We start from the raw sequence: 24297 nt of genomic DNA, 5'->3' as shown, positions 1-24297 counted from the left end.
GTGGTTTCCATCTCTTCTTCTTCCCAAGCTGCACTTGGTGCTGTGCAGGTATGTTCTTGATAGTCTAGTTGGTGGTTTTAATTACCTGTTTTCTTTCCCTTGACTTAATTTTTGTGTTGTGACTGACTTGGTTGTTAGCTAGGTTGATGTGCTTTTTCTGTCCCTGAATGCAGCAGCTAAAATTTCCAAAAAAAGTTCTGGAGTTATTCCTTTAGTGTCCAATCTTGGTATTGGCATGCAAGTGGGAGCTCTAATGTGGTCTCACCAGGTGACTGACTTGTGAGTACTTTTTGGTTCCTTCTGTCCACAGGGCAAGTTGCAATTGGGAGCTGAGGTAACTCACTGCCAGTTCATGCAGGATGGTCAGGGCTGTTGTTGTTTTCACTAGGTGGCAGCTATATTGCCCTATAGCTACAACTCTGGTCAGCTCCTCCCCAAGCAAGGTGGAGCAATTCAGTTTTGAGTATTGCCCTCCATGCCACGAGACAGCTCTGGGATCCACCACTTGCCCTGCTTTGGGAGGCTGGCTTGTCGTCCCTCTCCTGCTCTCAGCCTTTGTTGCTTTTCCCACATTTGTTCACTGAGAGTTCGGCACTGAGAGTTCAGCTCCTTGCCCCATCCCCATTCTCTGGGGGCAGGTTAAGTGTTCCACCTCCATCTCTGCTGTTGGTATTAGAATACAATTCACTGTTTGTGCTTTTCAGTTTTGTTGGGGGTAGGGATTCCATTTGTCCAGGGGCTGTGCTGGATTATGTTCCCAAGGGGATAGGTAGGGGAGTCACGTGTGGTGCATGATGCTCACCTGTTTGTTCTGCAGGTTCACTCAAGCAGCTTTGGAGCCAGCTGGTGGGGAGAAGTGGCATGTCTCTTCTCTTAGTTCAGCATAGCGTAGGGAGGCTTTCCACAGGTTAGTGGTGCAGAATGTCACTCTACATGTTCTTAAATCAGAAAGTGAACTAAGAGTCTTGAATAGTGGTGAATGGTATTGTCAAGTGAACTTAAGATCCAATGTCAAGAGGACATTTAATCTAGTACCAGCAGGAAGCTATATCCTCTGGATGGCCAAAGTTGGTCAAATTAATCCAAGATCTTGTGAAAAGCTTGTTTTTCAAAGTATATATGAAACTTAATCATTTAATCTCAAGATCAGTAGAAAACAGAGAATGAATATTGGCCCTTGCTTCCTAAAAGGAATAGATTTTAGCCTTATTGATGGAACCTGAATAATAAAATCATGTTTTTAAAAAATAATGATCCTTTATACCATCTTGGCCTTTTAAAGGTACACTATGTAATCAGCTGGCTTGTTAGGCTGTTTAACAAGGTAAAGAATATTAAAATATTTGTCTGGGTTCTGCACTTTCTCAGCGTTGTAAACATCACAGAATAGAGCCTGCCAATCCTTTATTGGGCTCCCTGGATGAAGGTGTTTGATGGAGGCAGCAGTCTGTAACGAAGCAAGATACCTGCAAAATCTAAACTTTGTGTCTGACGGGATTTCCCAGAGTGGATCCCAGAGCTGACTTAGAGGAAGCCCTACTCACCAGGCTTGTGGGTGGACTAATTAAATAATTGGGCTCCTAGGAGGATGGTTACCAGGCCCTTCCCTTGCATGGCTGTAGAAGGATGAAAACTCGTTTGGGAACAGCCAGTGTCATGGGGTTTTGCCAGGAATCTCTTCGTTTCCCTGCTCTAATCATGTTGCCAACTCTTGGGGTCTCTGAGGACAATCCTTACGAATAGGGCTCCTCTAGTTGCCCAATCTCTGAGTAAGTTACAAGTTGAAGAGTAAGAATGGATCCCAAATGCATCACTGTTAACAGCTAAGTTGGAGGCCCGGGGTACAATACTATTAAAACTCCAGCATTAGGCAGAATCATCCTCCCAGGTTCAGGTGGCACTGGAGGGGGCAAACCTTGCACAGAGGCAGACTTCTCAGGTCAGTGTTTTTGGAAAACTCTCACTCTCCACAGACTGGCTGACTCCCATAATTAATGAAGAGCATCCTCAGTTATGTTTTCTCATATTTACAAATAAAATGAGTGGTGGGAGAAGGAGAAGGACTAATGCATTTCAACCATGAATTTCCTGAGACTTGAAGAAAAAGCTTCCTTTATCCCTAAAATCAATTTGTGGAGAGAACTCCTCTTGTTGGAAGGCCAAGTTCTCATCCACATCTGCTTCATGAATTCATCCCGTTTTGCAGCCTCCTCAATTCTTAATGCACACAGAGCTGCTCCATCTTTAGCCTACTGTGTTAAACATTGGTGCTCATGTACCAAAGGCAAATAGAGGGATACATAGCAGGAAGGTGGCTCTTAGCTCTTCTGTCTGCTGTGTTTCCTTTGTCATGCCAAGGTCTGATATTACCTCCCATTTTTAGGAAGGTATCAGTCTTCTAAGGGGCCTCCTGGAATTCTCTCTCCCACACTGTAATTCACACTGCATGCTATCACCAGACTAATGTTCTGAAAACACCAGTCTTACTGAGTCACTCAAACTCTCTGAGTCTCCATTTCCTCATTGAAAAATGGACATGTTTGTGTTTTCTCTGCTTGCCTATCTCACATTGTTGTGGAAAGGATTAAAAAAAAAAAGACCATGATGGAAAAGTGTCCCATAAACAGAAACATATTGTGTATGGCGAGGTGTATGAATCCATCTTTGGGGTGGTACCCTCCTTCTTCCTATTTTCTAACAAATCAAGTATGTGCTATTGGGCTTGGTGTGTAAGGCCTCCATAAGTAGGTGTGCTCCAGACATGTTTCTTGCTTCTTTCCCCACAATCCTGGTTCTCTTTCCCTTCCCTACCTGTCATCCTATGGTGCCTTGCCTGATGACTTTTACTTTCAGTGATCTCCTTCTCATATGAGCTCTCATAAGTTCTGGAGTTGGAATAAATGATTCAATTGTGACTGCACATTAAAGAACCCAGAGAGCCTTTTAATGATATTGTTGCCTGCACATCATCCAACTTCAACTGAATTGAAAAAAATTACCTTAAGTTGTGTTTTCTAAAAGATCTCTAAAGGAGTCTAATGTAATTCATTCACACCTTACATTTATCCCTGAATGTTTGGGCTTCATGAGTGTACCTTTTCCCACAATTGCTTTGAATTTTCCATAGGAAAGAGGCCCTGCTCCATTTCCTTCTCCTTTCTTCTGTTGTGATTTTTGTCTTTCCAGGACATAGCTAGTTTCTAGCCTGTAGAAACTAGCTATGTAGAAACTAGCTATGTTTCTTATCAAATTTGCTTCAGAACACATTCATCTGTCCATTTCCTTCCTCTGGCCTCTAAGTCTGAACTCAGTAAACTTTAGTCAAGCTTGTGGGATAGGCTATTGCTTGAGTCTCATTTGTGTTTACCAGTGGAATTCAAAGGCATCATATATGTTTGTTGGACTGGTGAAAGACATGAACAAGGAATCCCTTTGTTGGAGTAGCCTACCTGCTTCTTTCTTGGGACAGGATTCATTTTGTGCTTGTGAGAGTCAGATAGCAACAGAAGTAAATATTTAGAACCAAGCATTTAGAACTGACATTAGGAGGAAATAGTTAAGGATTTTAACATTAGAAAAGTACATTTTCTGGTGAATTCATAAGTTTGGGGCTTGGGTACCTAAGAAAGTGTCTTAGTGATAATACCACATGTCACATTTCATTAAACAGAACTCACTGAACCTCCCTCATGCTTCCAGGCCACTGCTCAGCTCTTTCCCACCAGGAAGCTTATTCAGAGTTTTCTCAACTTTTTCTGGAGGCTTGGTGGTTTCAATTGTGGAAGGAAAGTAGCAGGCACTGAAAGCTCCATAGTGGAATTCCTATTTTCAATAGATATATTCACAATTACACTTATTTCTCAGACACCACTCACATATGCACATAAAGAGACACTGCACATAAGTGATTATATACCCACTTCCCTCCCTGTGCCCCTGCTCCATGGAGGTTGTTCTTGTTATGGTAATCAGCTTAACCAGCTCTGGGCAGCTTCAGTTGGTTTGCAGTGTTAATGGAATGCTCCTATTTCATTTCTGTTGTTCTTTTGTATGAATTACAACCATTATATACCAGGTCTTCTGCTTTTCTAATGTCTTCTTGAATATCTGTTGTATTTAGCTTCTATCCAGGGTATGCCTGGCCTTTCTGGGTTGCACATAGAAATTTTGCTTCAGGCCATTGAGACAACTACCTTGATTGCATTGTACTGCTGCTACTGACCATTTAGTATCTTCTCACAGATACAAAAACCCCAGGCTGTCCACTGTACTTCATATCCACCCTTACCTATCACTCTTTAAATCTCACTCCTAATCAGTCATTTGGCATAAACTCAATAGAAGGCTTGACTTGACAGGCTCATTGTTAACTGTGACTAAGGCAGCTTAGAATGTCAATAGTACCTGCCACAAATGTCTTGCCTTGTCTCATATCCTGGCCACTTTATATCTACTGAGTGCTTGATTTTTGAAGACTTGAGATCAGGATTCAATGGTGAAAATGGTACTGTGGTTTGTAATGTGTCATAGTTGAGTCCAATCTATGTTCACCAGTGGAATTCAAACATATCATCTATGATTAATAAGCCGGTAGAGTGGTTTAGACAAAAATTTCTTGGTGTGGTGAAGATGTCCCAGCTATGGTTTCCCAGTCTTTCTGTGACTTGAAGATTTTGGGCTGCCAGAGCACTTATATTGAGAATCTTCATTTGCCCTGACATTACACATGTGCATGAATATATGTGGTCTGCAGTAATTACAGTATATGCCACCTGGCACATCCTAGAAGCATAAGAGGTGGCATGAAAACATTTTTGCATTTGTGGGATGCTTTTCAAAATTCATTTATTTCAGAAATTTCTCCTCCCTCTCTCAGGGTCAGTTGGCACATCTGCAGAGACTGCACCCCTTGTTTCCTGGCACTGAATTTGTGGAGGACACCTGGTTTATTCCTGCTTGGCACAGAGGGAGAGGCGTGAGTCTGTGGGCTCAGCAGCAAGCATCTGAGTCTCTCAGAGATGTTTCAGCAAGTGTGCTGGGAAGACATATGTTGGGAGTTATTTTCTCAGACTTGAGAACAGAGCCAGAAGCACTTTATTTCATTCATTCCTTTGTTCAATACGATTTAGGTTACTAGTGTGTATCTTTCCTTGTTTGGAGAGCTATGGGATGTAGGGAAGACAGAGACCTATACCACATCTCTTCCTTCAAATCTGGGAAGAACACACACACACACACACACACACACACACACACACACACAACATGAGTGAGAACTCAGTACCATGCTCATTAGGCTGGGCAAAGGGGGTTTGCAGTCTGGAGAGCTGAACCCCTGGATGCTGCCATGATTAAGTCTTCATCCTTATATTCATTCACAGGCTGAACCTAAAATCAGCACAAAGAAGGAAAAAACATATTCACATTTATGTTGAATACTGGAATCTGAGAATGGAGAAAACAGAGGTCCGTCTGTTTTGCATCAGTATTGCAAGACTTGACTGTATCTCTTTTTCTTCTCCTGTGGTGCTAGGGATTGAACCCAAGGCCTTGCACATGCTAGGCAAATGCCTTACCACTGAGCCACCTCTCCAGCCCTCAGCTATAACTTTGTTGAACGTGTTTTGAATCATCCTATGGCTTCTGGGGGCTCTGGCCCTGAAAAAAAGATGCATTTGCTACAAGTAAAAATAAAAGCAATAGCTTCATTTATCCAATACCATGTGACTCCAGCCCTTTGAGGGATCTTTAAGAGGCCTCAACTCCATCTGAAATGGTGCCAGACAGGGACACTAATAGGCAGAGAGATGTGAAGGAGGAGCAATTCACTTGGTGAATTGAGATTTAGGTCAATTATTGACTCATGTAAACATCTCTGCTTGATGTGAGGGGCAGAGGTCTGAGTGGAACCAAGCTGAAGTTAAGCTATACCAGGATACCAGGCAAAAGGGACTTTGCTCAGTGGTTTTTCTCTCTGGCCTTCGTCCCCTCTCCTATCAGTTATAGGAGGTTACTGGGTACATAGGAATTAGCTGGCCAGTGTCTTCATCTACCTTTGGATGGATCCCAGACTTCTGGAAATGTGCTTGCTTTGGCAGCCTGGACACTGGAACTGCGTGAGCACAGGCGAGATTGACATGGCCCCTGCATTATCACGAGACCTGAGTGTTCTGGAAGAGAAAGAGAGGAACATCTCCTAACCCACTGTGAAGTGGGTCTAAGAAGTATCCATCCAGTATGTGATCTTTCATTTATGTATATAATCTGTTTGGCTCTATCTGAGGAAATTACTTTTATTTAGTGCACCTAATTGTTGAGATTGCTGTGGATTTGCTGCATTTTTAGAGAATTTTGTAAAAGACATGAAATGATTGACAGTAAAATGTTTATTGGGTTAAAAGAATCTTCACAAGATTCATACACCTACTTCCATCTTATAAATACTGAATTTGGAGGCTTAAAAAATAGCTGAAAGGCTATTGATTTTTTTTCATTTGTCTACAGAAAGAGAATTATAGAAACAATAACAATCACAGATATGCAGTTTTGAACACCTACAATGTGTTAAACATTCAGAATTTTACATCAAATTGAACAAAGATGGACAAATCTGTGATTCGGCTCCTGAGGACTCTGTGGTTTCACAGGCTCTTATGACCCCTCTGGTGTCCATCCATATCCATCCACATGAGTTAAGGAGAATTGAGAACTCTGTAGGATTTCTAGTTATCATTCATGGCCACAGCTGAGGAGGGAGCTGAACCAGAGAGGTTATGGGGACCTCTTGTCCAGCACATGAGCAGAACTGTCACAGATCCTCAAACCTCAGAAAGTTGGAGCTGCCAACTAGCAGAGAAATGACCATAGCAGCTGCCAAAAAGAAGGCCTTTGAAACTTGGCTCTGTGCCCCAGCTGTGATGCTTGACTGCTTCTAAGTGTGCATCTAAGGGCATGTTTCCTTTTTCTGTTTACACTTCCCATTACGTGAACTTGCTGACCTCTTTCCAGACAACATCTGTATTCTTTGTTAGAGCAAATAAAAAAAGTGACCAGTTCATTTATTCATAGTTTTTTCAGTTGCCTGTGGTGGGAGTATCATTATAGACGGGCTTAAAACAAGTGCTTTGAGATGAAATGTCTAACTTTTAGGACTGAGGTCTTCTGGGATAGGCATGGGACACTGTCTGTCAGGGCCTGAAGATCCGTGGACAATGTCCTGATGATACGGTTTCCCCATCTAATCAGTTGTTTTGGATATCTCCCTTGCCACTCCCAGATATCTAGAGAAGCTCCAGCTCTGAGAGGGTGTTTGGAAATGCACAAGGGACCTTTGGTTAACATAATGATCTGAGCAGGAGAGGCAGGGATGGGTCTTGTACATAAAAAATTACCCCTTATCCTGCATGAATCTCAAGATGTCTCAATGAACAAACCCTTTAATTAATAATTGGTGGCACCTAGCTGTGCTACATATAACACAAAGTGTCTTATAGACAATTCTGATATGTATTGACTTCTCCAGGGAAAGTATCCACTGTGTAAGTTGAGAGAACATCGTGTTTCCTTATGTTCAAGAGTTTCCCAAGAATTTCTCATATCATTCTGACCATGGAAAATCGTTATCACCAATGGCAACGTCTCTCATGGTGTTGGAGTTTCCCTACAACATACCTGTGACAATCTGCACCTCTTACTCTCATTCCTCTGTGTGGGATCACATATGTGAAGACAGAAAGTGTGTGGCCACTTCATCATGTCTTCTATGTTAGCTTACCTCTTGAGCACTTACAAATTGAAATTGTATTATTTTATATATTCTTTACCATGTGTTTCTCCACTGCATTATGTTTAGGAAATTGTATTGTTTGGTTTTTGTATATTTTTGATTGATGCTTCTTTTACCTAAGAATGTAGCTATATTGTTAAGTGAGGTAAGACTGTACTTTGTTTGTTCAAAATTTTACTGAGAGTTGCTTACCATTTTGGAAAATCAGCTGCCTGATGGAGACATGATAATTCCCACCACAAACATAAGACATTTGGATCAGCCTGCATTTTTCTGTGTCTCGTTCATCATGATTATTTCAAACACAGGTGTAAACATCTAATGACTTTATTGTCTTCTAGCATAGTCATGTCCAGTTATATATTGAGTGGTAAATTTTATTGCACATTAGTTCCTTCTATCTCTTCTTTAACATAGAGTTAGGACATGATATTTCAATTTTTAAAAATTACATGGTAGGCTATATTATATATGGCTGTCACACAAGGTTAGCAAGGGGGCATTACTGAAAACTTACTATAAATGCAATAATGGCTCTAGTAGGGCTCAGATGAGAGGCACCGAGGGAAAACTTTGTGCAGGGAATACCTTGCAAGTGCAAAGCACAGAGTCATCTAACTCAAACTCTTCATGGGCAGCAAGAGTGTCCCACCTTCTGTGTCATATTCTTTCCCTAGACAGTCATCTGGCTTGGTCCAGGTCTATTTGCTAAAAAGCAGTTGACAATTTGTCAATTGATCAGTTGATCTAAGATTCAACCTCCTTCTAAGTGTTTTGTCTTCTATGCAAGTGTTCCATAACCGCTTTGCATTTTTTTCTCTAAAACACAATGCCACATTTGCCTCATCCTTCTCTGTCTCTTTTGTTCTCATTCTGTACATGGTTGTCTTTTGGTATCTGCAGGGAATTGATTCTAGAACTCCAAGCAGAACCCAAAATCTGTGGATGCTCAAGTTCCATAGTAGTTAGCATATAAAACCTAGCATGTCTTCCTGTATATTTTAAATCATCACTAGATTATATTACCAATATTATATTACTGAATACAATGAAAGTACTATATAAACAGCTGTTATAGTTTAGAAGATAATGATAAGTCAGTATAGATGCAATTTTTTTTCAAGTATTTTTGATCTGTGTTTGGTTGAAAGTCTAAGACTACAGAGTCCTTGGATACCAAGGGCTAGTGGTATGAGAGTGAGAGTGCATACAGGTACATGTGCACACACACGTGCGTACACATTTTTCTCATATGTTTTGAGATGAAGTGCACAGTAGTACTCCAGTGTCCCTGAGTACTTAAGTGTGTATTTCCCAAAAACAAGGACAATCACTTATAAAGGCAAAATATACCTCAGGCACTTAGGAAAGTAAGTGCCTACCATCACTTACCATCATATACACACTACCACACATGCCATTCACAAACCTGCTTGTCCTCATGCTTTTTACCATGGCAGGAACCAGTTCAGGGTAACTCATTGCATTTACTTATCACCTCTTTTTAGTCTCTTTCCTTCTTCTCTTTAGTTCTCACTGTCTTTCATGATTATGATATGTGAGTACAGACTCAAGGGAAGTCTGTTTCATAGTTTGAAGTTTTCTGATGTTACCGTATAAATAGGTCAGGTTGTGCATTTGTGGCAGGAATGTCACACAGGTCATGGTGTCTTCCTCTCAGTGCCTCAGTTCAGAAGACATGTGATACCTGTTTCCCCATGTATTTCAGTATGGATTCTTAGTTTATTCAGTGTACTGTAGTCTTTTGCGAACATCATTTACTTTGATGCTTAAGTTGTCCTCAGTTTGGTTTGTGAGACCCATGTCTAGCTAGAACATGTGTCTTTTGGAAATTGCTCCTGTAATTCCATCAAAAGGTAGACCTTCCTTGCTTCTGCCTTGGAATCAACCATTGTTCCAGGAATCCCTGATTAATAGGAACCAAGATCAGGTGATAGATATGCTCACTGCTCCTTGTTTGTCTTGCTTCAGGGCTTCTCAACAGACAGGCTAGAATATTTGCATGTACAGATCTCTACCTAGCTCTATCTACATCTGTGTACATTTGTCTATCTATTAGAAACCAGAAGTACACACCAATATTTCTAAATATGGTTTATTTTAGTTTTTCTCCTGTCTATATTGATACCTCCAGTCTCAAAAGTGAGAAACTTGCCTTGTATACCCCCAGTTTACTTATTTTCTCAGTTATCTTGCATGTAGCTAATGTTCTGACCACCAGGAGCCCTCTCCTTGATCAAGGACTGTCAAATAACACTGCTCCACTGTGATTTTTCCCTACACTAATGATCTCGAGACTATATATAAAGAAACTAATCCATTATCTGTAAATTTCATTTCAGGGTAATAGGGCAAGTACTTTTATAATAATCAATATTAAATAAATATGCATTTTTTTTTTGAGTCAGGGTCTACCATATAGCCCATGGCCTCAGACTTGGAATCCTTCTCCCTCAGCCTCCCAAGTGCTGGAATTACAGGCATAGATCACCTGGCTAAATAAATATACATCCTAATTACATATCTTATCAATTTTTTCTGTTCCTACTTCATAACTATTTCTTATATATCATATCTTCCATCTGGTTTCACTTTTTATGACTGAAAAATAAATTTACTTTGCTTTTTTTCTAGAAAAGTAGGATTTTTTTGATGGTATTGAGGTTTGAACTCAGGGTTTCCTGCTAGCTAGGCAAGCACTAGAGTAATAGTTTTGATGAATATGAACACTGCACAGAGTTTTTCCTGCAGTATTTTGAGTATGTTACTCCTTTTTCTTCTGGTATCCAAGGCTGACTATGGGGACTTTACTTTCAATCTAGGTTTTATAACCCTCTTTTTTCTCTTTGAGTGTTGTTTCTGTACCATTCCATTTGCTCTCTTCTTCTGGAACTCACACTCAACTTATGTTGTGCCTCTCAGTTTATTTTATATCATTTCTGAAGGATATTCTATGTTTAATCTTTTTCTTTCAATGTGGCCAGTATTCTCCTGGGCTTTTCATTTGCTTCCAGCTCTATTTTTAGGATAGAGTTTATCCCATTATTGATTTAAAAATTATTTATATCCATTACTACACTTTCCATTTCTAAGATTTCTTCTCTGTCACTCAGTAGAGGGGGGTTTGATTTCCGAGACTTGTGCTTGCTAGGCAAGCATTCTATCACTTAAGTCACACCTCCAGCCTTATTTTTTTTTTTTTGCTTTAGTTATTTTTGAGACAGGGTCTCCAGTGTTTGGCCAAGGCCTCATACCTATGCCTCCCACATGGCTGGGATTATAGACAGTACCACCTCTGCCAGCATATTTGTTGCAATGGAGTCTTCTGAACTATTTTGCCAAGGCTGGCTTTGAACCATTATCCTCCTGAGTGTGAGCCACCTTGACTGGCTTAAGATTTCTTACTGCTTCATTTTTGTATTATTTTCTTGTTTCATTTTTGTCTTTTTAACACACACTTTTGCTTATTTAAAGGTTATTCTTCCACTAATCTCCTGACCATAGTTACTTCTATAGTTCTTTTTGAAGCAGAGCCTCACTGTATAGCCCAGGCTGGCCCTATACTCATGATTTTCCTGCTTCTACTTCCTGAGTGCTGGGATTATAGGCATTTATCACTGTGCCCAAGTACTCCTACAAAGGGATCCAGATTGATTGTGTTTCTGTTGCTCATTTTGTTCGCTTTCACTTTTACCATTGTATTTCGTCAAATAGCTTGGAATTTTGATATATGGCAGTGGTAATTTCTTAATATTTTGTATTCTCTCTCTTTCTTCTCTGGTGAATATCTACTCCTATATGAGTGTGTATGGGGCTGTCACTGTGTGATCCTAATTCCTAAGCCTAAATAGATCCTGTAATGGTTGTTTTAGTGACCTGACCAATTGTCTAATTAAATAGCTTATTGACTCTGTCCTTGAGCCACTAGTTGCCTTGGTTGGTTTGTGATCTTGGGCTGAAATTGCATTAGTACAGAGGCCCATAACCTCTTGTAGGTCATAGCCCCTTGGAGCACTTGGGAGACAATCTTTTCTGCCTCTTTTCTTGAATTATATATATATATATTATAATATTATATAATATATAATATAATAAAATATTATAATATATAAAATATAAATATAATATAATATAATATATATGTTTGTGTGTGTGTGTGTGTGTGTGTGTGTGTGTGTAGGGACATCCATCCCTCAGTCTTAAGCACTGAGTCTGCTTCTGGTCCCTGTGATTCTAGAGGTATTGAACTCTAAGTTCCCACTGCCTTGGTGTGACTATGGAGTCCAGCAGTCTATGACATCAGGGTTGTTTATGGTTTGGAGTTGCTGTTCTGTTTTTGTTCCATTAAGACATTTATTTGTTTCTGAGCCTAGCTATATTTTTTTTGTTCTGTTTGTTTTGAATATATTATTGCGACATGTTTGAGCCATGATGACAATGTCAAAATGTAGACTTACAGAGCTATTTTGATTGAAAATTTCCTATTTCTTATTTCCATTAAGCAGAGGTACCATTCTTATAGAGAAGAACATAAGTATTAACTTCTAGAAGTGCTGACACATATTCTCAGGTTACAGCTTTGGAAGAATTTGTCTCCGTCTTTTACTTAATCACAGTCTGCAAACACACCACTAAGTTGAATCTTGCTTATTTCTTAGCTGGGGAACTTTTTCATGGCAAGTTGATGTCTCTGGATGTCTTTCATTGTGGTTCACAGTTTGAAAAACCTTCTCTGGTGTATTTCCTCATTTGGTGCAGAATGAAGGGCACAAGCAACACACATCTAATTTTAGCAGCATCCCTCCACAAAGAGCATGCATATTTGTGATTCTTGGTGAGGCAATTGGATCTTTCAAAACCTATATGGTTGCCCAGGACATTCTTTTTAGATCCTAATGGGCAATATGACTCTTGCTGACATTTGCACAGTTAGAATGTTTTCTTACTATTAGGTCCAAATTATGCTTTCTTTTAACTGCTATGATCATGACATAAATGACCCTCTGATTTGAGAGCTGTTCAGACATGGGAAGATACTGTTTTGTACCTTTGAGTTTTATTTTCTTTGCCGAAATCTTCCTATTTTCTTCAGTGCTGGCCCCTGTAACTCAAATTCTTCATTACCCTTGTTGCTACCTCTTGATGGTGTTCTGTGTTTTCTTACCACTTTTCCTTTCTTTTTACTTTTTATTGTGGAGGGGACATACAGTGTATATGCAAAGCAATAGAGAATTTTATAATGTTGAAAGGATAAGAGAGGAAGGTCTAGCTTGGTGTCTTGTTTCCAGCTCTCTGAAGCTGCAGAAAGGACTCAGTTGGCTCCATGACTGGCTTCACGGTCTAATAGGATGGAGCAATTACATTTGCTTACAGCGTGGGTCATGCAGCCCATGCTTCCCCAGGCATGTGTTCAGAATCCTAAGTTTCTAGTTGGGGCTGGTAAGCAATTCAGTGTAATTCTCCAGTCCTTCCTTTGTCCTTGTAAACCACTTCCATACACAGGGTAATGGTGTATTGATTGTTGAACAGGTGGTACGGGTACAGTTTGATTTTTAGATATAATTTTGTTTTTTTGCATTTTGGCTTATTGCTGAAAGGTGTCTTATGTTGTAGTTTCATTATGGGATAATTTTGATTTTAATACTTGCCAGTCATTTTGACTTTTATTGTTTTTTTTTTCTTTTTTTTCATGGACTGATATGGTACTCTAGGGTGGTGTGAAGATTAGGCAAAGGAAAACGGTGAGGTGATTTGCTAAACTGGATGTATTGAGAGAATAGATTCACATCGGGGGGAACTAAGTGAGCTTGTGTGCATTGGTTTGTGCTGAATGTTTCAAGAAAATGTTTTTCAAACAGTGCTTCATGGAATGCCATCACTTTGTGAGATATTCTGTAGAATAAAGGGCTCAATGATCATGGATTGTGGAAATCACACATTACATATCTCCTTTTTGGAACTTTTCATCTGATCATATGGAAGGTCTTGAGACTGCTAGAAGGTAAAAAAAAAACCTTGTTAAATTTTCTTATTTAACATTTACCATGCTTATTTGGTCATGGAATTCTTTTTTAAAGTTTATTAGAATATATTCATCATACAGGGGGATTCATTGTGACAATTCCAAATAGGCTTATATTGTACATTGTTTAGATCACCCCCACTGACTCTCCCTCTCAACCCCCTCCCTACCCCACTTAAAGCAATTGCAAGAGATTTTTTGTTCTATTTCATATAAGTATATGAAGTCCATCAACCATATACCTTCACTTTAATCTCCTTCATTCACCTTCTCTCCTCCCACAGGTACCCTTCCCCCACACTGTACCTATTTTATAGTCTTGTCTTTTGTTATTAATTTCTAAGTCAATGTTCAAAGGGGTTTCTCAATGTATCCCTGCTTCAACCCCTTTGATTATGCTCCCTTACCCTTTTATCTCCCACCCCTCATTTTTCAACAGCTTTCAATTCATACTCTTATATTCTCAACATTCACAGATGTTATGATTTATGATTTTGTTGATGCTCTACCATTTTCTTTTTCTTTCCTTCCTTCTCTGAGTTCTATAGAGTAGTTCACTATTAGAACATGTTCTGCATGTGAGTTTGTATATGATCATGTTTGTTTTTGTGTATATGCTTATCCTTTGGATCTATCTTTCATGTATGAGAGAAAACATGCAGCCTTTGTCTTTCTGAGCCTGGTTTACTTCACTTACCGTGGTGTCCTCCAATTGCACCCATTTACCTTCAAACCATATGTTGTCATTATTCCTTATGGCTGAGTAAAACTCCATTGTGTATAGATACACCACATTTTCCTGATCCATTCATCAGTCTTACGGTGTCTGGGTTGTTTCTATAGCTTGCCTATTGTGAATAGTGCTGTGATGAACAAAGGTGTACAGATATCTTTATTGTATGGGCATGCAATTCTTTGAAAAGAAGACTACAGTACCAACACTCTGGAAAATTAACATTCCAATTGACACAATATGGGCAATGCTTTGCTAATGTGTGGCATTCCCATATTGTAAGGCGTGTGTTCATCCACAAGTATGAGGGCTACCTGTTGTGTGCCTCTGTAGTCCAGGGGACTAAGAAGCATTTGTGCATCTCTTGCTGGAAAATTAATTTGACAGTTCATTGTACAGAGGACCTCCCCACCCCCATAGTAGTGTGGTCACCAAGATGGCATCAGGAAGTTTGTTTAGGAAGTGGGAAAGAGCATGAAGGAAAGCTGTCATTAAAATGAGGTGGAGTTACAACCAGCAAAAACCCTTGTTCCTTCCTATTATTGCTTATACTCTCTCTACAACAAAATTAGAAATAAGGGCAAAATAGTTTCTGCTGGGTATTGAGGGGGTGGGGGGGAGAGGGAGGGGGCAGAGTGGGTGGGGGCAGGGGGGAGAAACGACCCAAGCCTTGTATGCACATATGAATAATAAAATAATTAAAAAAATGAGGTGAAGTTAGTCATAATGCTATATGGTGGAGCTTTCATGTGAGCATACATGAAAATGACTGGTATGGGTGGCAGGAGGCAGTTAATTCATCAAAAGGAAGGAGGAAGCAGCTAATGAATTAAAGTGGGAGAAATGCAAATAGCCAATGTCTTGGCTGGTACATAAGGGAGGTACTGCTGATAAAGAAGAAAGGAGACTGTTACCAAGGGAGTCACTTGGAAGACAGCTAATAAAGGATGCTCAACCTTACTGCAGAGTTAGAAACATTCATGAATGGTGTTAGGGATCTTCTTAAAGATATCCAAGGAGGATGTCATAGGATGCAAATAGTGTTCATGGACCAAGGTCCCTTTCTACTGTCAGACATATTTGAGGTGATTCCTGGCATGAGCAGAGGCTGCAGGGAGAGAGGGTTGGTAGGGTTTGAGAGAAGAACTTGGTGATCACAAGGTGTGGAGAGAAGAATTTAGCTCCATTCAGCTGCTAGGATCCTAGTGACTGGGATCTGGGTGTTTCTGAAGGGCACACTTCTCTAGAGGCTTAATAAAAATTGGCTTCCCCTCCCTCCTAGAAACAACAGTGGGGTTGTCAGTGAAGTTCTTAGCTGTAGGCTACCCAATCACCATCTAGTCATTAGGAGATAAAAACTATTGATCATTATTTGTCTGATGCTCGTTGGAAACAGCAGGCCTCCTGCTAATATCTTTACCCACTTCCAAGGCTGTCAGCCTATTGACTTGTTTTTTTTTTTTTAACCAGTTGATTGGAATGTGAGGTGCAGAAGAAATTACTTCTAACCAAATAATGAGAAATTTGATCATGGGACCAATTGCAGAAAAGCATGGAAAACTTGTCATGGCTCTGTCAAGACCAACCGAGGCATGTTAGTCTTATAATTTATTCTTTTGAGTAAATACCAAACAACAACAATCCAAAAGATAAGAATGAAGAAAGTAAGATTTACAACTAGCCATGTGTCTTCCCTGTCACTCATCTGGGTGAGGAGTTAGTGGACACTAGGCACTGTCTTATGTTTGAGGCTGCAGTAACAACAGAGCAGTGCATGGTCTGCTGAGCACCTAGAGTATGTGAAGCACAAAGAAAACCATGGCAGCCCTTGGTGTCTGGTTTTCTGCTGCAAGATTTGTGCTATGGACAGCTTCAGGGAGTTTTTATGTAAGCAAGCATGTGGGACCTTCCCTGAAGCACTCTGTGGTTGGAAATACAGAGTTCCCTGGAAGGGCAAAGGCCAAAGATGAGTGAGATGCGCTTCCTTTTTAAAAGTTAAAGATATGTCATCATAGAGTACAAAGTAGTCAGGAGAAAGATGTCTCAATGGGAGACTCATCAACAAAATAATCAACAGATATTAATTAAGGCTTCTTGGGGCCATGTTCCAGTAGGTAGAGGAGTAATTCTGATGTCAGGGTTCCTAGACTTGGGGAGTTCACATTCTAATTAGGTGATGAAGAAGCTGTCATATGGAACTGGTGTAGACTGTAAACCAGAGAGTCGGGGTGAGAGAAGTCATGACAGGCTTTCTGCAAGAGGTAGGATTTGTTCTTACCTTTGAAGAATAGGATTTAAGATGTATGTGTGTGTGTATATATATATATATATATATATCACATATACAACATAATGTTATTATATAATGTATAATAATATATTATATATTATATAATTATACATTATATAATAGTATATAATATATATTTATATATAAAATACATATACAACATATATTAATGTACATATAAATATACTTAAACTTTCTACCTTTAAAATGTTTCATATAGAAAGCACAAGTTTGGTCTTATATTTTTCATCAAATCTCAAATCTCTGCCATAAAATACTTTTACTTTTGAGATAATTGGGGAGTCACACACAGTTGTAAGGAATAAGACAGAAAGATCCTGTGTCACCTTTGTCCAATTTCCCCCAATAACATGTTTAAAACTGTAGGGCAGTATCCTAACCAGGATATTGGCATTGATACAATTCATACAATTTATTCAGATTTCCCAATTTTTCCTTGAACTCATCCATGCCTATATATGTTTAGTTCCATGCAATTTGGTCACATGTGTAGTTTCATGTATCTGCTGCCATAATCAAGATATGGAATAGTTCCATCACAAACAAAGTTTGTGGGCTGTCCGTTCCCCTCCATCCCATCTGCCTTAAACTCCTGGTGATCACAGTATGTTCTTTTTGACATTCAGTCTTTCATAATTAAGTATGATCTTAGCGTGAGTTCTCTATAGATATTATTTATTAACTTGAGGTAATTTTCTTCAGTTTCTAACTTATTGAAATTTTGTTCTTATCTTACTTAATTAACTAAATTAATTAATATATTTATTTGTTTTTGACAATATTAGGGTTTGAATTCAAGGCCTCGTGCTTGCTAGGCAGGTGCTCTACCACTTGAGCCATACCTCTAGACCTTTTTTGTTTTAGTTTGTTTTTTTGATAGGGTCTCCCATTCTTGTCTTAGCCTGCCTTGGATTCTGATCCTCCTGCTTTGCTGGTATCACAGTTGCACACCAACACACTGGTTTGTGGACCAGGATTCTTGCTAACTTTCACCTGGGTTGTCCTCAAACTGTGATCCACCTGATTGTTGCCTTCTGATTATGGGGATTATAGATGTAAGCCCCTGCATCTGGGTATTAGATTTTGTAAAATGCTTTTTCTTTATCATTAAATATTATCATATAATTTTTTCTTAGCATGTCAATATTATGGATTTCATTGCTTGATTTTTGAATATTGAGTCAGTCTTGAATACCTATCACACCAGATATGCATACCCACTTTGTCATTGTACGTAATTACTTTTATGCATCCTTGGATTTGCTTTACTAGTCTTTATCAAGGGTTTTTGTGTCTAAGTTCATATGAGATACTGGTCTGCAGGTTTTTTTAAATATTGTCTTTTTCTGATTTTTATAATATTTGCCTTTTAATTATAGCATTTAGATAACTTACTATTTTATTATAATGTTTTATTAGGATATATTCATTATACAGGGGGATTTGAAGTGACTATTCTGACCAGACTTACATTGTACATTATTTACATTTCCCCTATTATCTCTCCCCCTCAGCTCCCTCCCCACCCAAAGCAATTGCAAGAGGTTTTTCAGTTCTATTTTATATAGGTATATGAAGTTCATCAACCATATACCATCACCTTAATCTCCTTCCTTCACCCTTCCCCCTCCCACTAGTACCTGTCACACACACTATGCCTATTTTATAGTTCTGGTTTTTGTTATTAATATTTGAGTTGACATTCAAAGGTGTCTCAATGTATGCCTACTGTGGGTATGCTTCACTTTGGGCTGTTTAATCCTTTCAATTGCTCTCCCTTACCCTTTACTGTCCACCCCCCTCCATCCTCATTTTTCAACAGCTTTCAGTACACATCTTTATATCCTCTACCTTCACATCTTATGTTATGTTCTATCATTCTCTTTTCCTGAGTTCCATAGAGTAGTTCCACTATTATAGACATGTTCTGATTCTGAGTTTGTATGTATGTTTGTTTTTTGTATATGTTTATCTTTGGATCTCTTCCACGTATGAGAGAAAACATGCAACTTTTGTGTTTCTGATCCTGGCTAACTTCACTTAACATGATGACCTCCAATTGTATCTATTAACCTTCTAACCCCATGTTATTATTCCTTGTGGCTGAATAATACTCCAATGTGTATACATACCACAATTTCTCTATTCAGTCATCAGTTGTAGGATATCTGGGGTATTTCCAGATCTTGGGTATTGTGAATAGTGCTGTGATGAACATCAGTGTACAGTGTCTTTATTGTATCCTATCTTACGTTCTTTTGGGTGGATGCCCAAGAGTTGTATCACTGGATCATATGGCAGTTCTATCTCTAGTTTTTTGAGGAATTTCTGTACTGCTTTCCATAGTGGTTGTACTAATTTGCATTCCCACCAGCAGTGTATAAGGGTTCCTGTTTCACCACATCCTCACCAGCGTTTGTCGTTATTACCCTTGATTCTGGCCATTCTAATAGGGGTGAGATGAAATCTAAGTGTTGTTTTGATTTCCATCTCTTTCATAACCAGGGAGTTGAACACTTCTTCATGTATTTACTGGCCATTTGTACCTCTTCCTTCAAGAATTCCCTGTTTAATTCATGTGCCCATTTCTTCATCGGAGTGTTGATTCTTTGGGGGCTGAGTTTGTTGAGTTCCCTGTAGATTTTGGATTTTAGTCCCTCATCACATTTGTAGCTGGCAAAGATTTTCTCCCATTCTGTGGGTTGTCTCTTGATTCTGGTGACTGTTTGCTTTGCTGTGCAGAAGCTCTTTAGTTTGATGCAGTTCCATTTGTTCATTGTTTCTTTTAGATGCTGAGCCTTTTGAGCTCTGTTTAGGAAGTTGTTCTCTATACCTATCTATTCCAGTGTATTTCCTACTGCTTCTTGGAGTTGTTTCAAAGTTTTGGGCCTTATATTAAGGTCTTTGATCCACTTTGAGTTGATTTTGGTACAGGGTGAAAGACAGGGATCTAATTTGAGTCTTCTAGATGTGGATATCCAGTTTTCCCAGAAGCATTTGTTGAAGAGACTGTCCTTTCTCCATTGTGTGTTTTGGGCTCTTTTGTCAAAGATCAGTTGGCTATAGATGCATGAGTTTATGTCTGGGTCTTCTATTCTAATATATTGTTCTTCCTGTCTGCTTTTGTGCCAATACCATGCTGTTATTGTTATGGCTTTGTAGTATAGTTTGAAGTCAGGTATTGTGATGCCTCTAGTATTGGCCTTTTTGCTCAGAATTGCTTTGACTATTTGAGGTCTTTTGTGTTTCCATATGTATTTCATGATTTTTTTTCCTACTTCTGTGCAGAATGTTATTGGAATTTTGATAAGGTTTGTTTTGAACATGCAGATTGCTTTTGGTAGTGTGGCCATTTTCATAATGTTGATCTACCAATCCATGAGCATCAAAGGTCTTTCCATATTCTGATGTCTTCTTCGCTACTTCTCCTCAGTGGTTAAAAAGGTCTTTGGTTTCTTTTGTTAAATTTATTCCAAGGTACTTTATTGTTTTTGAGGCTATTGTAAATGGAATTGTTTCTCTGACTTCTTTCTCAGTCTGTGCATTGTTGTATATAGAAAAGCTATTGACTCCTGTATGTTAATTTTGTATCCTGCTACTTTGCCAAAAGAGTTTATGATTTCTAATAGTTTTTTGATAGAATATTTGGGGTCTCTTAGGTATAGAATCATGTCATCTGCAAATAGGGATAGGTTGACTTCTTTTCCTATTTGAATCCCTTTTATTTCTTGCTCTTGTCTTATTACTCTGGCTAGGAATTTCAAAACTATATTGAACAGGAGTGGAGAAAGCAGACAGCCCTGTCTTATTCCTGACTTTAAGGGAAATGGTTTCAGTTCTTCTCCTTTTAATATGATGTTGGCTCTAAATTTGTCATATAAAGCCTTTATTGTGTTGAGGAACATTCCATCTATTTCTAGTTTCTTCAGAGCTTTTATTATGAAAGAGTATTGGGTTTTGTCAAAGATTTTTTTTTGCACCTATTGAGAGGATCATGTGGTTTTTGTCCTTGCTTCTGTTTATATGTTGTATTATATTTATGGATTTATGTATGTTGAACCATCTTTGCATCCCTGGAATGTAACCAACTTAGTTACATGGTGTATGCTCTTTTTGATGTGTTGTTGAATTCTGTTTGCCAGTGTTTCGTTGAGAACCTTTGCATCTATATTCATTAAAGATATTGGTCTATAATTCTCTTTTCTGGTTATGTCTTTATTGGCTTTCAGAATGAGTGTAATGCTGGCTTAACAGAATGAGTTTGGTAGTGTTCCTTCCCCTTCTATTTCCTGGAAGTGTTTGAGTAGTGTGGGTGTTAATTCTTCTTTAAAGATTTGGTAAAATTTGGCTGTGAATCCATCAGGTTCTGGGCTCTTCTTTGTAAGGAGACTCTTTATTTTTTGCTTTAATTTCACTGCATTTAATAGGACTATTTAGGTGGTTAATATCTTCTTGGTTCAATTTTGGTTGGATATATGCATCTAGGAATTTATCCATTTCATCTAGATTTTCCAGTTTATTTGAATATAAGTTTTCCAAGTACTCTAATGATTGTCTGGATTTCGTTATATTTGTTTTTATGTCCCCTTTTTCATCTCTGATTTTATTAATTTGGGTCTTCTCCCTTCTCCATTTTGTCATGTGATCTAAGGGTTTGTTGATCTTGTTAATCTTTTCAAAGATTTCTTCCCTTATTACTTTGGTCACCCATTGTTTTTTCAGTAATATGTTGTTCAGTCTCCATGTGTTTGAATTTTTTCTAGGGTTTCTCTTGTTGTTGAGGTCTAGTTTTATTCCACTGGGATCTGATATGATGCAAGGAGTTATTTTGATTTTCTTGAATTTATTGAGACTTTCTTTGAGTCCTAAAATATGATCTATTTTGGAGAAAGTTTGATGAGCTGCAGAAAAGAATGTGCATTGCCTAGTTATTGGGTGAAATACTCTGTAGATATCAACCTTGTCTATTTGGTCTAATGTGTGGAGTAGCTCTGAAGTTTCTTTGTTATTCTTTTGTCTGGATGACCTATCTATTGGTGGCAGTGTAGTATTCAGGTCTCCCACTATCACTGTGTTATCATTTATCTTTGCTCTTAGGGCCATTAGAGTATTTATAATGTAGATGGGTGCCCCTGTGTTTCGTGCATATATGTTGAGGGTTGATATTCCTCTTGATGAATTATTCCTCTTATTAATATGACGTGACCTTCATTGTCTCTTCTGATTGACTTTCGTGTGAAGTCTACTTTGTCAGATATGAGTATAGCTACTCCTGCCTGTTGATGGGGTCCATTTGCTTGGAAAACTTTTTCCACCTTTTAACTCTAAACCAGTGTTTATTTTTTTCGTGAGATGAGTCTCTTGTAAGCAACCTATGGTTGGGTCTTGTTTTTTAACTCAATTTGCTATTCTATGTCTTTTGACTGGGGCATTGAGGACATTTACATTCAGTGTTAAAATTGAATTGATGCCTGTTTTTTTCCAGTCATTTTTATTCCCCTGTTGTTTATTTTACCTGGCCCCGATCTTTATTATTTCTCCCTGTCTGCCTGTTTGGGGTTTGGTTTGTTCATGTTTTTCTAGGAGCTTAAGGTACATCATTAGATTGTTCATTTGTGAGGTCCTTTTTTTTCAATGTAGGCACTTATAGCTATAAACTTTCTCCTTAGCATGGCCTTTGCTGTGTCCTACAGATTCTGGTAGGTTATATTTTCATTTTCATTGGGTTCTAGGAACTTTTTGATTTCTTCCCTTATTACTTTGGTCACCCATTGGTTTTTCAGTAGTATGTTGTTCAGTCTCCATGTGTTTGAATATTTTCTGGAGATTCTTTTGTTGTTGAGGTCTAGTTTTATTCCATTGTGATCTGATATGCAGGGGGTTTATTTTGATTTTCTTGAATTTGTTGAGTCTTGCTTTGTGTCCTAAAATATGATGTATTTTGGAGAAAGTTCCATGAGCTGCAGAAAAGATTGTGTTTTGCCTAGTTGTTGGGTGAAATACTCTATAGATTTCTCTACTTTGTCTTCCATTTCTGATACTCTATTTTCAACTGCTCCACTCTGTTCACCAAGCTTTTGATTGAAGTATTTATTTGGGATATTAAGTTTTTTATTTCAGATTGATTATTTTTCAGAGTTTCCATATCTTTATTGATTTCCTCTTTCATGTCTTGGATAGTCTTCTAAATTTCATTCATCTGTTTGTTTGTATTTTCTTTGAACACATTTAACTGTTTATTCATGTTCTCTTTGAGGTCAAGTACTAACTTTTGTTTTTCTTCTTTGAGGTCATTATTCATTTTTACTATTGTTTTTTGGAATTCATTATTTGATAGCTGTTCCTCTATGCAGGTGTTTGGATCCTTAGTGGTGGAATTGGCTTTTGATGGAGAGTGGTTGTCTTGCTGTTTTATTCTGCATTGAGATTTACACATCTGGAATTGGTTTTGGTTAAGGTTTTAATCCCCTGTGCTTCTGTACTTGGGGTTTTGAGTTCTTTCTCCTGGAGGTCCAGTAAGAGGGGTATGCTGATTATGTTATCCCTTTCAGGGTTCTTGTTGTGTTGCAGACTAACTCTTTCCCCCCCTTCAGTGAAGGGGCTGGAGTTCTTGCTCTTTGTTGGGGGAACAGGGGCTCTCCTGTAGTCACAGTGTGTAGCACTGTGTCTCTGCACTTATGATGCCTCTTAGCATCAGAAGAGTAGCAGGCTGCTACTCAGTGGAGGAGCTAGGATTCCAGCTCTTGGGCAGGAGACATGTGGCTTACCTGCAGGGAGGCGCAGGGTGAAGCACTGGGCTTCTGTGTACCTTGGGGAAACAGGGCTTCTGGTGCTGCCTGAAGATTAGTGGGTTATAGCTTTCCTCCTCTCAGCGGGGAACCTGGCTTTCTTGCTCTTTGATGAGAAGTGAGTGCTCTCTTGCTGTCAGGGACAGTGGGGAGTTTTGGGCCTCCATGTTCTGTGGGAAGGGAAGCCTCTTGCACTGGTAAAATAGCAAAGCCTGGAGCCTGGGGTACACTTAGGTGTGTGGTAGTGGGGTCCTGGCACTGAGTAGCAAGTTGAGGGTACCCGTGGGACAGCAAAGCCAGCAGGCTTAAATCAGCTGGTGGTCACAAGGCAGCAGAGACCTTGAGATCTACTTGTGTTGGGGCATGGGCTTCCAGGAGCCACGGGAACTGCTGCAGGGATAGGAGACCCAAGTCTATAGGCAGTGAGAGCCCTGAGTCCTACTTGCTTGTGCCTGGCTATCATGAGCCACAGCAACTACTGTAGGCATGGGCAAACCAAGCCTTCAAGCAGTGGGAGTTCTGGGGCCTGCTATCCAGGCATGGGCTCCAAGAGAGCAGTGCATTAGCGCTGCAGGCAAGAAAACCAAGGCTTCGCGTAGTGGGAGCTCTGAGGCCTAATTGCCAGTGCAGGCTACC

At 39.1% G+C, this 24297-nt stretch overlaps 1 long non-coding RNA gene across 1 annotated transcript in view; it reads left to right on the top strand.

Moving 5' to 3' along the window:
• Window positions 1-5930: 5930 nt before the first annotated feature.
• LOC141415014 (uncharacterized) overlaps window positions 5931-24297 on the top strand; it is a 30703-nt gene continuing 12336 nt past the window's right edge. Inside the window, exon 1 of the long non-coding RNA XR_012440033.1 lies at window positions 5931-6235. This is a non-coding gene — a long non-coding RNA (uncharacterized lncRNA). The remainder of the gene's footprint in view (window positions 6236-24297) is intronic.

The sequence above is a fragment of the Castor canadensis genome, chromosome 12 (assembly GCF_047511655.1).
Source record: "Castor canadensis chromosome 12, mCasCan1.hap1v2, whole genome shotgun sequence".
Classification (NCBI taxonomy): Eukaryota; Metazoa; Chordata; class Mammalia; order Rodentia; family Castoridae; genus Castor; species Castor canadensis.
The sequence above is the reverse complement of the archived record's forward strand: the minus strand, read 5'-3'. Positions and strand labels throughout refer to the sequence as shown.